The following is a 17,266-nucleotide window of genomic DNA, read 5'->3' on the forward strand; positions in this document are numbered from 1 at the left end:
AATGGAGGGACGAATGGAGACGTGTCGTCTTCAGCGATGAGAGTCGCTTCTGCCTTGGTGCCAATGATGGTCGTATGCGTGTTTGGCGCCGTGCAGGTGAGCGCCACAATCAGGACTGCATACGACCGAGGCACACAGGGCCAACACCCGGCATCATGGTGTGGGGAGCGATCTCCTACACTGGCCGTACACCACTGGTGATCGTCGAGGGGACACTGAATAGTGCACGGTACATCCAAACCGTCATCGAACCCATCGTTCTACCATTCCTAGACCGGCAAGGGAACTTGCTGTTCCAACAGGACAATGCACGTCCGCATGTATCCCGTGCCACCCAACGTGCTCTAGAAGGTGTAAGTCAACTACCCTGGCCAGCAAGATCTCCGGATCTGTCCCCCATTGAGCATGTTTGGGACTGGATGAAGCGTCGTCTCACGCGGTCTGCACGTCCAGCACGAACGCTGGTCCAACTGAGGCGCCAGGTGGAAATCGCATGGCAAGCCGTTCCACAGGACTACAGCCAGCATCTCTACGATCGTCTCCATGGGAGAATAGCAGCCTGCATTGCTGCGAAAGGTGGGTATACACTGTACTAGTGCCGACATTGTGCATGCTCTGTTGCCTGTGTCTATGTGCCTGTGGTTCTGTCAGTGTGATCATGTGATGTATCTGACCCCAGGAATGTGTCAATAAAGTTTCTCCTTCCTGGGACAATGAATTCACGGTGTTCTTATTTCAATTTCCAGGAGTGTATTTCGGTTGTTCCAGTGTGATACATGTACCTTTGCGAACTTATCATTTGTGAGAACGCATGCTGTTACAGTGTGATTATCTGTAAATACCACATTAATGCAATAAATGCTCAAAATGATGTCCGTCAACCTCAATGCATTTGGCAATACGTGTAACGACATTCCTCTCAACAGCGAGTAGTTCGCCTTCCGTAATGTTCTCACATGCATTGACAATACCCTGACGCATGTTGTCAGACGTTGTCGGTGGATCACGATAGCAAATATCCTTCAACTTTCCCCACAGAAAGAAATTCGGGGACGTCAGATCCGGCGAACGTGCGGGCCATGGTATGGTGCTTCGACGACCAATCCACCTGTCTGCTATTCAATACCGCTTCAACCGCACGCGAACTATGTGCCGGACATCCATCATGTTGGAAGTACATCGTCATTCTGTCATGCAGTGAAACATCTTGTAGTAACATCGGTAGAACATTACGTAGGACATCAGCATACATTGCACCATTTACATTGCGATCGATAAAATGGGGGCCAATTATCCTTCCTCCCATAATGCCGCACCATGCATTAACCCTCCAAGGTCGCCGATGTTCCACTTGTCGCAGCCATCGTGGATTTTCCGTTGCGCAATAGTGTATATTATGTCGGTTTACGTTACCGCTGTTGGTGAATGACGCTTCGTCGATAAATAGAACGCGTGCAAATATTCTGTCATCGTCCCGTAATTTCTGTTGTGCCCAGTGGCAGAACTGTACACGACGTTCAAAGTCGTCGCCATGCAATTCCTGGTGCATAGAAATATGGTACAGGTATCATCGATGTTGATGTAGCATTGTCAACACAGACGATTCTCGCGGAATTTGTCTGCTACTGATGTGCGGATTAGCCACGACAGTAGCTAAAACACCTACTTGGGCAGCATCATTTGTTGCAGGTCGTATTTGACGTTTCACATGTGGCTGAACACTTCCTATTTCCTTAAAAAACCTAACTATCCTGCGAACGGTCCGAACACTTGGATGATGTCGTCCTGGAGACGTTTGTGACTATTACAGCGCCTTCTATCACAAAGCGAAGAAAGTGGTCCAACTAAAACATTCATATTTCTTTACGTACTACACGAATATGTAATAAAAAATGAGGGTTCCTATTTTAAAAACGCAGTTGATATCCGTTTGACCTACGGCAGCGCCATGTAACGGGCCAACCATAGCGCCATCTGGTTTCCCCCTTCAAGCTACACAAGTTTCGTTCTTTGTAGTTTTTTCGGTTGACGCTTATTTCGTGAGATATTTGGCCAAGTCATCATCAATGGACCACCCTGTATATTTTAGTTTCAAGTTTCAAATTATTTTTTTACATTTTAAATCCGTGTTTTTTGTCTTAGTTTACTGTTGCACATACGTGCGTTTTATTAAATTAATGTAATAAATAACTCATTATTATGATACAAAATCATTACAGTAATGTTAAACTATAAAGAAATGCTCAAAGCATAACGTTTATTCTAGACCACGAACGAAATATTTTCACATAATACGCAGGACGTATGAAACACTAGAAAAGAAAATTCATTAGGATTCCCGCATTGTGGTGGGTGACCCTGTAAGTATCGTGAATTTCATCAGTACGTTGGAAAATCTTGTCCACGAGAATTCATTATATACTAGTGACTGCAGCTTGATAACATTGCTTCTCAAGAGCAGATTGACATCATAACTGTTCGGCAGAGCTTGACCTGAAAATCTTCTTACAGCGTTCTTCTAACATCGAAAGGCATATATTGCCAATGGATGTGCTTGTCCCATAGAGCCCTTTAAGCAGATGTTTGGTTACCATATGCCGATACTGTCACAAGGTCTTTTGGGGCCTAAGAAACAGGTTCTCGAATTCTCAAACCAAGCTCACCTTTACTTTCTTTCGAAGCTATAAAAAGATGGTTTGTCATTGTGAATAAACCGTTTTGAGTGTCACACATGTGGAGAGGGATGCTGCTCATCTGGTGATCCCAAAAGGCTTGACGGCACAGATACAGCTGCAGGATGTATACAGCTTTCGATGTTGGAAGAACTTTGTGGAGAGATTTTCTGATATGGTTCTGCTGGACGATTACGATGTCAGTCTCCACCCGAGTAACAGGAAAATAAAGCTGCGCTCACTAGTACATAACCAGTCCTATTTCCCAAGGTTTACTAACTACTGTAATATATTAACAGAAATCAGAACATATATAGCATCACCTGTCACAATATGAAATGCTGCTCGAGTCTGTTCTATATTCTGTTGTATCTTATGTATATTGTGTCAGTCAGTTTCGTTCATTCTATATGCATAGCGTAAAAAAAGTTATGTTTTAAACATTTCTTTACTCATTATCGCTATTGTAATGATTGTGTATCGTAATAATGAATTACTTACTATTTTCAATTAATAAATTACATGTATGTGAAATAGTAAAAAAACGAAACAAAAAAACAAGTATTTAAAACGTAAAATAACCGCTTAAAACATAAAACAAAGTAATTAAAATAAATAATTAGAAGAATAATGAATGTTTAGATGTTTTAATTGCGTATGTTGAAAATGCTCCTAAAGTGCACCGTGTATAGCTTATTTTCCCAAAAAACTGTACTTGGAAAACCAGCTTTATTAGCCATAGGTGTGTCTAGCACGAAAACTTCTTTAATTTATGTTGGAACAAAAGTTTTCGTTTTTCGAAAGTAATTGATGCTGAAGGCGTATTTTGCCAAATTTCTGTTATTACAAAAGTTGATTATACAGTTTTTGAAGACGATAATAACATTTCAATTTTTATATGAAAAACCTTTTTTATATATCAATGTGTTAAAGATATTCCCTCTGAACCAGGCATGGCCAACCCCTGCATTCTGCATGCAGCCCAAATCAAATATCAATGCTACGAATGCAGCCGAAGAAGTGTGTAACTATCACACAATAAGTAAAAAAAAGATTTCCGTTTATGTAATGTTACGATGAAATGAAACATAATCCTAAGGATGGGAAGAAATACCTAGCCATATTATGCGATTTGCTGCAAGAATTTAAAAAAATCGATTTCAGGATTTTCGAAAATACAATAAAAACTTTTTGTGTTTTTGTGACAACATAATACAGAATCGTAGCCCAAAGATTTTCGGATGGAACGCATAGAGCCGTAGTCTGACACGTAGCTAAAAGAAAAATTTCAGCATTTATCTTTGTTGGGTTTCTACAGATTATACCGGTCCAGAGACAAATATCTCTTCCTGCACAATTTATGAATTTATATATCTCAGTTTGGGCGTAGTTTCAGAATGAAGCACAGAGAGAGTAAAAGTAGAACGAAAATCTCAGGGTGACATCTTGAGGCTTGGAACCACTTCAGTCGAACTAGATACTGACAAATCAGTTTCCCAAATTCAGTGATCTCAGTTCCGTCATTTGTAATTACTTGTGTATAAAATTATTAATGAAATCTCATACATATATATAAAACATCATATGAATACAGTCTTGATTCTTTAGAGTAGAAAATCATGAATTAATAAATTCTAAATTACTTAAATTGTTAACTGTGTACCTTAGGTCATTTTCTTCTGTTAGTGTTAGGTATATTATGTGTGGCCCAGAAATACTCATCTTACAATGTGGCCCGAGTAAGCTAAATTATTGGACACCCCTGCTTTAAGTGTAATATGCCATATTATCTTTTGGGGTGTGTTTTATCCCTTAAAAGGGGAATTGGACAAAAACGAAAACTACGTACTGCACTATTTTGTTCCCTCTACATACCCGACAACTTTCGTCAAGATCGTTTGTTTACACATGTGACTGTTCCCTAGTTAGATTTTTCTGCCATGAAGAAATCTCCCTTTTTATTGATTAAATCATTTATCAACCTCCCCCCTTGCTCAAATGATTCCACGTTTCGTCCATAAGGCGGTTCACAACAACTGCATTCGTTATTACCGCCGGCATCGTGCCGTTGTGCGCTGATTGTGAGGAATGCCGGAGAGATGCCGACACGGAAGTATGCGGCGAGCAGGATTTGCGGAGATTTGCGGAAAGCACCTTGGCCAGGTATCTCAGGCATTCTCAGGCATCTGTCTCTCTAGACTGGGAAATGCCTCCCTTGAGCTGGTGGCGTCCGCAAACCTGTGTTTTCAATCCCCCCCCCCCCCTCACTCTTTCAACTAATAATATTAAAGTTGGGGTCGAAACAGCTGAGAGTCAAGTAAACTTGCCACCTAGTACAAATACTGACTGCAACAAATGCCTGTGTGGTGGCTGCACATCACTCCAGTTACCACCCTTTGGCCGACTTGGCTGCACAATCGTAAGTATCTTACCAATAGATGAGAACTGAAAAATACAGCATTCGCAAATAAAATGAGCTATTTAAGTAATTAAAGACGACAAGTATTTATTTTAACCAGCCACAAGCCTTTTGGAACGATTTTTTGGCACCATTACTAGTTTCGTCCTGAGGACATCGTCAGATGGCAGCGTTGACTTCTTTGCAAGTTTTACTTTTATGTCTTCCTAAAAGCCCTCCTCTACACGTTATAAGACAGAGGTTTGATTTTCTTTTACAGTCCGTGCTGATCAATGAACTGAAATAAATACAAGATAGCGGACACATTTGTTTGTAAACTTATAAACTGAACTAAATACAAAATGGCGGGTACATTTGTTTGTAAACATTTGTTGGCCAAAAAATGTCTCCGCGACCTGGTGTTTAGTTCAGTTCGTCGTTCACTATGGATTGTAAAATGAAATGAAACCTTTTTCTTATAATTTGTAAAGGAGGGCTTTTCAGGAAGAGACAAATGTAAAACTTGCAAAGAAGTCAACGCTACCGTCCTACGATGAGCTTAAGCACGAAACTAGCAACGATGCAATAAAATCTTTCTGAAAACTACATATCTACTGTTTAAGTGACAAGTATTTATCACTATTTTATGAAATGAAATTCAATACTCTACATTCCATTGCACCTACAGTATAGTATACATCAGTATAAGACATAATGAAAACGAATACTTCAACACTAGCCGCAGTAAGATAATATATTTTTCATAGTTTCCATGACAGGCCTGTTTGGCTAACTGCGATTATAAAGTGTTTTCTAGTTGGAAGTGACGACGATATTACATCTATAGTAAATTTTTTATGTCATTTCTTGGTAAGTGTAATACTTTTTGTTGTTACGAAACGTAAAACATACGTTTTTGTCAGATATTACGATGTTTTGTGAACATGTAGCATCGCAGTCAAGAACTGTCAAACTTGAATTCTGAAAACATGTTATAGAAACGCATAGTTTATGTTTCGTAACAACAAAATATATTATACTTAACAAGAAATCGTGCAAAAATTTTTCTGTAGATGCAATATGGTCTTCACTGTTGTGATTCATTTTATTTTATTTTAAAACAGTGTACAACAACCATTTTCTCCAAATTCTCCACCGACGTGGGGTAGGTAGCTGTGCATGTTGAGGCGCTGAGCTAACAATCCCTTGATTCTGGACGCGAGGTGGTTCAAATCCATCTCCCGGCAACCTCGAAAATAGTTTCTTGTGGTCTCCCATTTTCATTTTAGTCACATTCCGAGGTTGGCCCATCACTAGAGACCACAGCCAGTTCCCTCCGAATGCCTTTCTTTCCTGACAGATTCCAGTTTCCTTAAAGATGTAGCCCCTATGCTTACATGATAAGAGCTGTCTTTGAGGCAAGCCGAGCACATTCCTGGCATTAAAAGCCATCTCATAAATAAATAATCATGCAAGTTCTTATCATTTTGGCTCATGCGTTTGTCTGGCGGGACATTCTTTAATGCAGAAAATGATCTTTCTTGAGTGCAAGAATTGGAAGAGGCATACATAAATTTGGGAAAGTGTAAGGTTGAATAACTCCAGATCCTTTGCATTTTCGCCACCAAAAATTGTTCTAGCTTCTATCTTGAACACAGACGCCTGTATTACAAATTGTTTATCGGTAATAATCTTGGTACCCCAAAAAATGAGCTCTCGTCCATTTCTGATTACTTCCCCAGTTCAAATCCAAACTCAAAGAAGAAGAGTGTAGAATGAACTTGGAGGGTAAAGCAGGATTGAAACATTACTGCTTCTTATTGCTTTGCCAAAACGCAACTCTCGTAAGTAACGAGATTATACCTCCACTTGCTGAAATTTTCCGAGTAAATGGAAAACGTTTCTTTTTAAGGTCTTCATTAACAAATTGGACCCACCTTTGACAAAACCGTGCCTGCAACTTTGTTTATATTGACTTGTAACGTTATAATACGGAGCGTATGTAGTGCTATAAAAACCGACTCCTAAACCCCGTCAGAATAGGACTCGGAGGATCCAACGATACCGACCGGCCGCCGTGTCGTCCTGAGCTCACAGGCGTCACTGGATGCGCACATGGAGAGGCATGTGGTCAGCACACCGCACTCCCGACTGTTGTTAGTTTTTGTGACCGGAGCCGCTACTTCTCATTCAAGTAGCTCCTCAGTTTGCCTCACAAGGGCTGACTGTATTCCGCTTGTCAGCAGCGCTCGGCAGACCGGACGGTCACCCATCCAAGTTCTAGCCAAGCTCGACAGTGCTTAACTTCGGTGATTTGAGGGGAACCGGTATTACCGCTACGGCAAGGCCGTTGGCATAAAGAATGGCACTAACTAAAAAATGACACGACAGTTGTGTATCTTTAGCTTCCAAGGAACCCTGGGAGGTGTGATACGGTACATTACACAAGAGTTTATTTAAGATTTATTTAAGATTCTCTTGTAACCTACAGGTATTTTCTGAAGAATGTCATTTTCTTTTAAGAATAAAGAAATGGCTAGTAAACACGAGAAGACCTGATCTTTTGTAGAAATACGTCTTGTATCTACTGAAAAAGGTGCAGTTTTCTTCACTACACATCCAGGAAACTTGTGTGGACTCCCAATATCAACATCATTTACGGTACCAAATAATCCATCGTAATTATAGATGAAGGGAAAACCACATAGACTTGATAATAAAAAGTCAAAAGCAATTAAACTCCCAACACATGAGAAACCAATTCCATAACTGTTGCTAAATCTGTGCCACAAACTGCAGGAATGTTCGATCCATACCTTCTGACGCAAAAGTAATTACGTTTGTAAAAATATTCGTGTATTAGAAAGACGAGTGAAGTGTAATGCTGTGTGAATCACTACACGCCATAGCCGGCCGCGGTGGTCTATCGGTTCTAGGCGCTCAGTCCGGAACCGCGGGACTGCTACGGTCGCAGGTTCGAATCCTGCCTCGGGCATGGATGTGTGTGATGTCCTTAGGTTAGTTAGGTTGAAGTAGTTCTAAGTTCTAGGGGACTGATGACCACCGATATTAAGTCCCATAGTGCTGAGAGCCATTTGAACCAACTACACGCCATACAAAATTGTTACTTATTAAGGGAAGTGCGTATCATAATAAGAACAGACAACAACAGTAAATGTATATTTCTCATACATGGAATAAGTATTTATATTCTTTTGCTTTCAGCGAAATTAGCTGCAGTGATACACGTATTTCATAGTGAATACGTTGTAGCTTATATGACTGAAATAGTGACATTCCGCTGTTTTGACATCGTCCACGTGTCTTTCTAATTTACTAATTCTTGGAATATTTCGTTAATTAAGTAGAAAAATAATTAGAGACAAACATTAGCCTTTCGGCTGGCATTCTAGCCCCTACGTGCGTTATTGTTTTTTCCCTGTCAGACGGTAACAGTTCTTACACCTTTGAGTGACGCGACTATATATGTATGCTATACTGTGATCTACACGAAACACCATTGATTCTGGTAGGCCAAGCAGAAATCCGGTAGACATTTCTTCAGCTACAACCGCGGAGTTTTAGCAGATGCAGCAGTTGTTTACACTAAAGTGTAATCTGAAAAAAAATGTACTCATCTAGGCAGTCGGATGTGAGTAAGATTTCAGAATAGTGGTAAGATTGTAAAAGTTTAAAATTGTGCGCTTCACAAAACTAAAGAACGCAGCATTGTAACTCTGCCACATCAATGTGTCATAGATGAAGTTATCGATATATTAGTGTAACAAAAAATGGTTCAAATGGCTCTAAGCACTATGCGACTCAACTTCTGAGGTCATTAGTCGCCTAGAACTTAGAACTAATTAAACCTAACTAACCTAAGGACATCACACACATCCATGCCCGAGGCAGGATTCGAACCTGCGACCGTAGCGGTCGCTCGGCTCCAGACTGTAGCGCCCAGAACCGCACGGCGACTCCGGCCGGCTATTAGTGTAACAGTTTGCAGGAATACGAAATTAAATATATTGGTAGAGTCGGGGGTAAAACATATGACAGACTACGGTTCTTACGTAGAAGTCAGTCTAAAAAGGAGACTGGTTATAAGATACCTGTCACACGCGGTAGAATATTGGTTAAGTGTGTTTGGTGTGTTTGACCCGCCCTAACGGTACTAACAGGGGATGTTGAACGGTTACAGAGAAGCGCAGCACGAATGGACACATGTTTGTTTTTCGACCGGTGGCAGAAAGTCACGGCGGTATCGGTAAACTGACATACGACTGGGTAAGCGATGTGCTGACCACATCCCCCTCCATATCTTCCGCATCCATTCACGCATGTGGGCTGAGGATGGTACCGTTGGGCCTTCATGGCGTGTTTGGGCGGAGTTTAGTTTTTAGTTTTTTAGATAGTCACGGAGATGCCTAAGGAACTGAAGTGGCAGACACTTCAAGATAGACGCGAACAATCCAGTCAAAGTCTGTTTACCGACGTTGAACCACCTTTAAGGACTGAATTTATGGATGAATACTGAGATGACAAAAGTCGTGGGATAGTGATAAGGACATGTACAGATGGCGGTAGTGCTGCGGACACAAGCCATGAAGGGGGAGTGCATCGGCGGAGCTGTCATTGGTAATCGGTTGATTCATGTGAAAAGCTTTCCAACGTGATTCTGGCCGCACGACGGGAATTAACAAACCTTGAACGCGAAATCATAGTTACAGGTCAGCTACATGGGACATTTCATTTCGAAAATCGTTAGGGAATTCCGTATTCAAAGATCCACAGTGTCAAGTGTAGTGTCACCGCCAGACACCACACTTGCTAGGTGGTAGTCTTTAAATCCGCCGCGGTCCGTTAGTATACGTCGGACCCGCGTGTCGCCACTATCAGTGATTGCAGACCGAGCGCCGCCACACGGCAGGTCTAGTCTAGAGAGACTTCCTAGCACTCGCCCCAGTTGGACAGCCGACTTTGCTAGCGGTGGTTCACTGACAAAATAAGCTCTCATTTGCCGAGACGATAGTTAGCATAGCCTTCAGCTACGTCATTTGCTACGACCTAGTAAGGCGCCATTACCAGTTACTATTGATACTGAATCATGTACAGTCAATGGCTCTGAGCACTATGGGACTCAACTGCTGTGGTCATCCGTCCCCTAGAACTTAGAACTACTTAAACCTAACTAACCTAAGGACACAAAATTGTTAAGGCTTTCGTGGCCACTTGTTGACAAACTGCCTATTGGCTTCTGTCTCGGGTTCTTCGGCCGACGTTCATCTAATGATTTTTCTGACGTTTCGCCAGCACGAGTGGCTGGCATTGTCAAAGCTTCACCCTCCATTGCCGGTGGTGAACTGGAGCCGAGCTCGCGGCCGCAGGCTGTATGTACCTGGCGCGCCGACGTCCGAGGGCTTCTCCGCGGTCGTTTCCAGTGCGGTTCTCCTCTTGCTACCTGCGACGGTCGTTCGCTGCAGTACGGGAAGCCAGGATCCGTTTACCTTAAGACTTTCCTCTTTCTTGTTCAAACTGTTCGCGTGTTTTTGGATTCCTACAGCTTCTCTGAACAAGCGCGTGTGATAGTGCTTCTCTACAGCCAGAACTTCCGTGTCGGCGAATTTTATTACGTGGTCGGTCTCATTCAGTGCGTGCTCTGCCACGGCCGATTTCTCCACCTGCCCCAACCTGCAATGTCGCTTATGCTCTTTGATCCTGGTGTTGATGGATCGTCCAGTCATTCCGACATAAACTTTTCCGCATGTGCATGGTATACGGTATATTCCCTACATTCCAAGTGGGTCTCTTTTCTCCTTCGCCGATCGAAGACACTCTTTGATCTTCCTTGTCGGTTTGAAAATCGTCCTCACGCCATGTTTGCGCAATATACGGCCGATACTGTCCGTCACTCTGGGAATGTATGGCAGAAAGGCCGTACCCGACATTTCTTTTTTTTAGTTCCTTACTTCGCCGAGTGTTTGGCTCCGTTACACTTCTAATATAATTTGTGGAGTACCCATTGCTCCTCAGGACAGTTTCCAGATGTTGCATTTCTCGTTTGAGATGTTGCGGCTCACATATTAGTCCTGCTCTCGTTACGAGCGTGCTAATCATGCCTCTTTTCTGGCTCGGGTGGTGGTTTGACAGTTTGTGCAGGTATCGGTCCGTGTGTGTCGGTTTTCGATACACGCTGTGTCCCAGGTTTTCGCCGTCCCTCGTGACCAGCACATCTAGAAATGGCAGTTTCTTGTCGTTTCCTACTTCCATGGTAAATGTTATGTTGGCATGGAGGCTGTTCAAGTGTCTTACGAAGTCACCGAGCTGTTCTTCACCATGGCTCCACACCACGAAAGTATCATCGACGTACCTGTACCACACCTTAGGTTTGACAATGCCAGACACTCGTGATGGCGAAACGTCAGAAAAATCATTATATGAACGTCGGCCGAAGAACCCGATACAGAAGCCAATAGGGAGTTTGTTAACCTAAGGACATCACACACACCTATGCCCGAGGCAGGATTCGAACCTGCGACCGTACCAGCAGCGCGGCTCCGGACTGGAGCGCCTAGAGCCGCACGGCCACCGCGGCCTGCTGTACAGTCAAGAGCGACGATCACCATTAGTGGATTAAAGTTAAGTATTCCACGAGCTACGTCCGTGTTTTCTAAATTCTAATTTCCTTGTCCTGTCCCAGACCTCACGCCAGCCTGCGTGAGCTAAAACGCGTGCCTTTCGGCTTCCTCTAGTAAACCGGTGTTGGCTCTCCTGCCAACCCACAACATCAAGAGTGTGCCAACACCACCATATTTCAGGCATTACCTCTCACCACGGACAACCCAGTGGCCTGCGGCCTTTACTTAACGACCGACAGCAGAGGCGTTGGTGTAGAGTTGTCAGTGCTAACAGACAAGCAGCACTGCGTGAAATAACCACATAAATCAGACAACGTCGTACAACAACGTTAGGACAGTGCGCAGAAAACTGCCGTTAATGGGCTGCGGCAGCGAACGACCGACGCGAGCACTTTTCATAGCAGCACGTCATTGGAGGGCATCGCCTCTCCTGCGCTCGTGACCATATCCGTTGCACCCTAGACGGCTGGAAAACTATCTCCAGGTCAGATGCGTCCTCATTTAAGCTGTTAAGAGCTGGTGGTAGTGCTCGATACGGCTGAGACCCCCCCGACGCCATGGGGCCAGATTGTCAACAAGGCACTGGGCAAGCTGGTGCTGGGTCCATACTATTGTGGTCATTGACTGCAAATTCGCCTAGTTGGAGACCATTTTTAGCGATTCATAGACTTCATGTCGCCAAACGTATCACTGCGCCACAACTATTCGTGATTGGTTTGAAGACATTCTGGGCAATTCGAGCGAATGATTTGGCCAACTAGATCGTCCGATGTGAATCCAATCGAGCATTTATGGGACACAATCGAGAGAAAATTCGTGCACAAAATCCTGCACCGGCAAAACTTTCGCAGCTATAGACAGCTGTAGCATGATAGCATGATAGAAGGTTGTATACATGGAAGAACCCTGGAGATACTAAAAGGTATCAGATAGATTATATAATGGTAAGACAGAGATTTAGGAACCAGGTTTTAAATTGTAAGACATTTCCAGGGGCAGATGTGGACTCTGACCACAATCTATTGGTTATCACCTGTAGATTAAAACTGAAGAAACTGCAAAAAAGTGGGAATTTAAGGAGATGGGACCTGGATAAACTGAAAGAACCAGAGGTTGTACAGAGTTTCAGGGAGAGCATAAGGGAACAATTGACAGGAATGGGGGAAAGAAATACAGTAGAAGAAGAATGGGTAGCTTTGAGCGATGAAGTAGTGAAGGCAGCAGAGGATCAAGTAGGTAAAAACACGAGGGCTAGTAGAAATCCTTGGGTAACAGAAGAAATATTGAATTTAATTGATGAAAGGAGAAAATATAAAAATGCAGTAAATGAAGCAGGCAAAAAGGAATACAAACGTCTCAAAAATGAGATCGACAGGAAGTGCAAAATGGCTAAGCAGGGATGGCTAGAGGACAAATGTAAGGATGTAGAGGCTTATCTCACTAGGGGTAAGATAGATACTGCCTACAGGAAAATTAAAGAGACCATTGGAGATAAGAGAACCACTTGTATGAACATCAAGAGCTCAGATGGAAACCCAGTTCTAAGCAAAGAAAGGAAAGCAGAAAGGTGGAAGGAGTATATAGAGCATCTATACAAGGGCGATGTACTTGAGGACAATATTATGGAAATGGAAGACGATGTAGATGAAGATGAAATGGGAGATACGATACTGCGTGAAGAGTTTGACAGAGCACTGAAAGACCTGAGTCGAAACAAGGCCCCCGGAGTAGACAACATTCCATTGGAACTACTGACGGCCTTGGGAGAGCCAGTCCTGACAAAACTCTACTATCTGGTGAGCAAGATGTATGAAACAGGCGAAATACCCTCAGACTTCAAGAAGAATATAATAATTCCAATCCCAAAAAAGCATGTGTGACAGATGTGAAAATTCCCGAACAATCAGTTTAATAAGCCACAGCTGCAAAATACTAACACGAATTCTTTACAGACGAATGGAAAAACTAGTAGAAGCCGACCTCGGGGAAGATCAGTTTGGATTCCGTAGAAATACTGGAACACGTGAGGCAATACTGACCTTACGACTTATCTTAGAAGAAAGATTAAGGAAAGGCAAACCTACGTTTCTAGCATTTGTAGACTTAGAGAAAGCTTTTGACATTGTTGACTGGAATACTGTCTTTCAAATTCTAAAGGTGGCAGGGGTAAAATACAGGGAGCGAAAGGCTATTTACAATTTGTACAGAAACCAGATGGCAGTTATAATAGTCGAGGGACATGAAAGGGAAGCAGTGGTTGGGAAGGGAGTAAGACAGGGTTGTAGCCTCTCCCCGATGTTATTCTATCTGTATATTGAGCATGCAGTAAAGGAAACAAAAGAAAAATTTGGAGTAGGTATTAAAATCCATGGAGATGAAATAAAAACTTTGAGGTTCGCCGATGACATTGTAATTCTGTCAGAGACAGCAAAGGACTTGGAAGAGCAGTTGAACGGAATGAATGGTGTCATGAAGGGAGGATATAAGATGAACATCAACAAAAGCAAAACGAGGATAATGGAATGTAGTCGAATTAAGTCGGGTGATGCTGAGGGTATTAGATTAGGAAATGAGACAAAGTAGTAAAGGAGTTTTGCTATTTGGGGAGCAAAATAACTGATGATGGTCGAAGTAGAGAGGATATAAAATATAGACTGGCAATGGCAAAGAAAGCGTTTCTGAAGATGAGAAATTTGTTAACATCGAGTATAGATTTAAGTGTCAGGAAGTCGTTTCTAAAAGTATTTGTATGGAGTGTAGCCATGTATGGAAGTGAAACATGGACGGTAAATAGTTTGGACAAGAAGAGAATAGAAGCTTTCGGAATGTGGTGCTACAGAAGAATGCTGAAGATTAGATGGGTAGATCACATAACTAATGAGGAAGTATTGAATAGGATTGGGGAGAAGAGAAGTTTGTGGCACAACTTGACCAGAAGAAGGGATCGGTTGGTAGGACATGTTCTGCGGCATCAAGGGATCACCAATTTACTATTGGAGGGCAGCGCAGAGGGTAAAAAATCTTAGAGGAAGACCAAGAGATGAATACACTAAACAGATTCAGAAGGATGTAGGTTGCAGTAGGTACTGGGATAGAGTAGCGTATGTAGAGCTGCATCAAACCAGTCTCAGGGCTGAAGACCACAACAGCAACAAAGATGTTGAAGCGATCATTATTCCAGCCTTACGTACGCAAAGCAATTGGAAGAAGCTGAGTAACAAGCACCCTCTGCCTTGAGCTACACAGCGCTCTACAGGTTATAGATGTTGTTAAAATTGTACGAGGACCATTCAGTATTTAAAGAGACAAATTCGTTTGGGGAAACAACTGTCAGTAGGGCAAGTTTGGTACTTTTATGGCTTTAAGTTGGCATCACTTGGATGGACCCTGATCAGCTGATGTATCAATATTGTTGTTTTTTTTTTATAACCTCAAAAATACATTTCAATATGGCGAGTCCGCGTGAAACGTCCGCATTGAACAACGTTCTGTTATTCCTTTTTTTACTTGCTGAAGCCGAGAAATCAGTGAATATATACTGTAGACTGTCTAAAGTTTATGGTGAAGGTTGTATGCATCGTGCAAATTTTTACAAGTGGGTAGAGCAGTTCAAAAAACGTCGCGACTCAGTGACTGACGAACACCTTACTGGCCGACCAGTTGCAGTTTCAACTGCTTCACTTCAAAGTCGGATTGATGACATTATTAGTGCCGACCGCCGTGTGACTGTGGAAATCATAGTCGATAAGGTTCAAGTTAGTACTGGTACAGTTCATAACATTATCTGTAACAGGTCGAAGTACCGCAAAACATGCGCAAGATGGGATACAAGGTTGAGAGTGTGCACAGAGCTAAAGGAACGCTATGAAAGAGAAGGTGAGCACCTCCTCAACAAAATTGTAACTTGTGATGAAACTTGGGTTCACTATTATGAGGCATAATCAAAAAGACAAAGCATGGAGTGGAAGCACACCAACTCACCTGTCACGAGAAAATTCAAAACCCATGCATCAGTAGGAAAAGTCATATTGACGGTGTTTTGGAATACTGAAGGTCCAGTTTTTTGTGATTATCTCGAAGATCAGCGTACAATGAACAGCGAATAGTACTCGGATTTGCTTTTAAACAAGGTGAAGCCAGCCATGAGAGACAGACTTCGTGGATCAAAGATGAGAGGTGTGATTCTCCAGCAAGCCAACGCACGTCCTCCAATTGCTCAACGAAGCCGTGAAACCATCGACAAAATGGGCTGGGGAGTACAGCCTCATCCCCCTTACTGTCCAATTTAGCACCTAGTGATATCCATTTGTTTGCTGCACTGAAGGCAGCATTACGTGGGAAGAGGTTCCAGGACAACGAGAAGGTGAAGAAGTTTGTGGGAAATTGGTTCAAACATAAAGATAAGGAATTCTTTGCAGTCGGAATAAAAAAGCTTGTAGCCCGTGGGAACAATTGCATAAATGTTCAAGGGGTTTGAAAAGAAGAAAAAGTATCGTTTTGTAAAAATAAACGCTTTTTTCTCCAGACCTGTCTGTCTCTAAAAAATGAAATGATAATTAAATGGACACTCTAGCTGCAAACAGGCGTTGATGTACTTCATTGGGGACATGTTGAAAATGTGTGCCCCGACCGGGACTCGAACCCGGGATCTCCTGCTTACATGGCAGACGCTCTATCCATCATATGATGGACAAACATATATAAGGCGCACTACGAATGTAGTGGTGTGGACATGTTGGGAATGTGGATCTCACGGGGAGCGTGCAAGGGATAAGTTCCTGCAGACGCACTATCCTCTGTGCCCGCGGTGGCTCAGATGGATAGAGCGTCTGCCATGTAAGCAGGAGATCCCGGGTTCGAGTCCCGGTCGGGGCACACATTTTCAACATGTCCCCAATGAAGTACATCAACGCCTGTTTGCAGCTAGGGTGTCCATTTAATTATCATTTCATTTCTAGCAAAGCTGCATGGTCATCCACGGTATCTGTTCTTTCGGGAACAGATACTACCGTCATATATATCTCTAAAAATGGTTCAAATGGCTCTGAGCACTATGGGACTTAGCATCTATGGTCATCAGTCCCATAGAACTTAGAACTACGTAAACCTAACTAACCTAAGGACATCACACAACACCGAGTCATCACGAGGCAGAGAAAATCCCTGACCCCGCCGGGAATCGAACCCGGGAACCCGGGCGCGGGAAGCGAGAACGCTACCGCACGACCACGAGCTGCGGACTTATCTGGCTCTTTAATTATTGCATGTCCCTGGTAGATGGTGCGATAATTTCGCACTACCGATGTCAACAAACGGTAATGATATGACTTGTGTCTCATGAAACCTTAAGCAGTACAGGAGCATCGTAAGATGACCTACGACACTAATGCCAGGTAGGCAGCTGAAGTTAGCCTAGAATTTCTAGGCGAGGCGCGGCGCTGTTTACATCAGTATCGCATCTGCGGCTATCTCGGGAGACTTGCTAAGCAGCCTCATGAATTTATGTATTGGCGGCTGTCAGACGGCAGCTAGGCCGGCCATAGCCTTCTTAAGTCGCT

The 17,266-nt window shown here is 43.0% G+C and overlaps 1 protein-coding gene and 1 non-coding gene across 2 annotated transcripts in view; both read left to right on the forward strand.

Moving 5' to 3' along the window:
* LOC126108294 (adenylate cyclase type 5-like) overlaps positions 1-17,266 on the forward strand; it is a 693,279-nt gene that overhangs the window by 5,811 nt on the left and 670,202 nt on the right. The window lies entirely within an intron of this gene.
* On the forward strand, positions 16,509-16,583 carry Trnat-ugu (transfer RNA threonine (anticodon UGU)). The gene has a single exon. It is a non-coding gene; the product is annotated as a tRNA-Thr (tRNA).

The sequence above is a fragment of the Schistocerca cancellata genome, chromosome 11 (assembly GCF_023864275.1).
Source record: "Schistocerca cancellata isolate TAMUIC-IGC-003103 chromosome 11, iqSchCanc2.1, whole genome shotgun sequence".
NCBI classification, from domain to species: domain Eukaryota; kingdom Metazoa; phylum Arthropoda; class Insecta; order Orthoptera; family Acrididae; genus Schistocerca; species Schistocerca cancellata.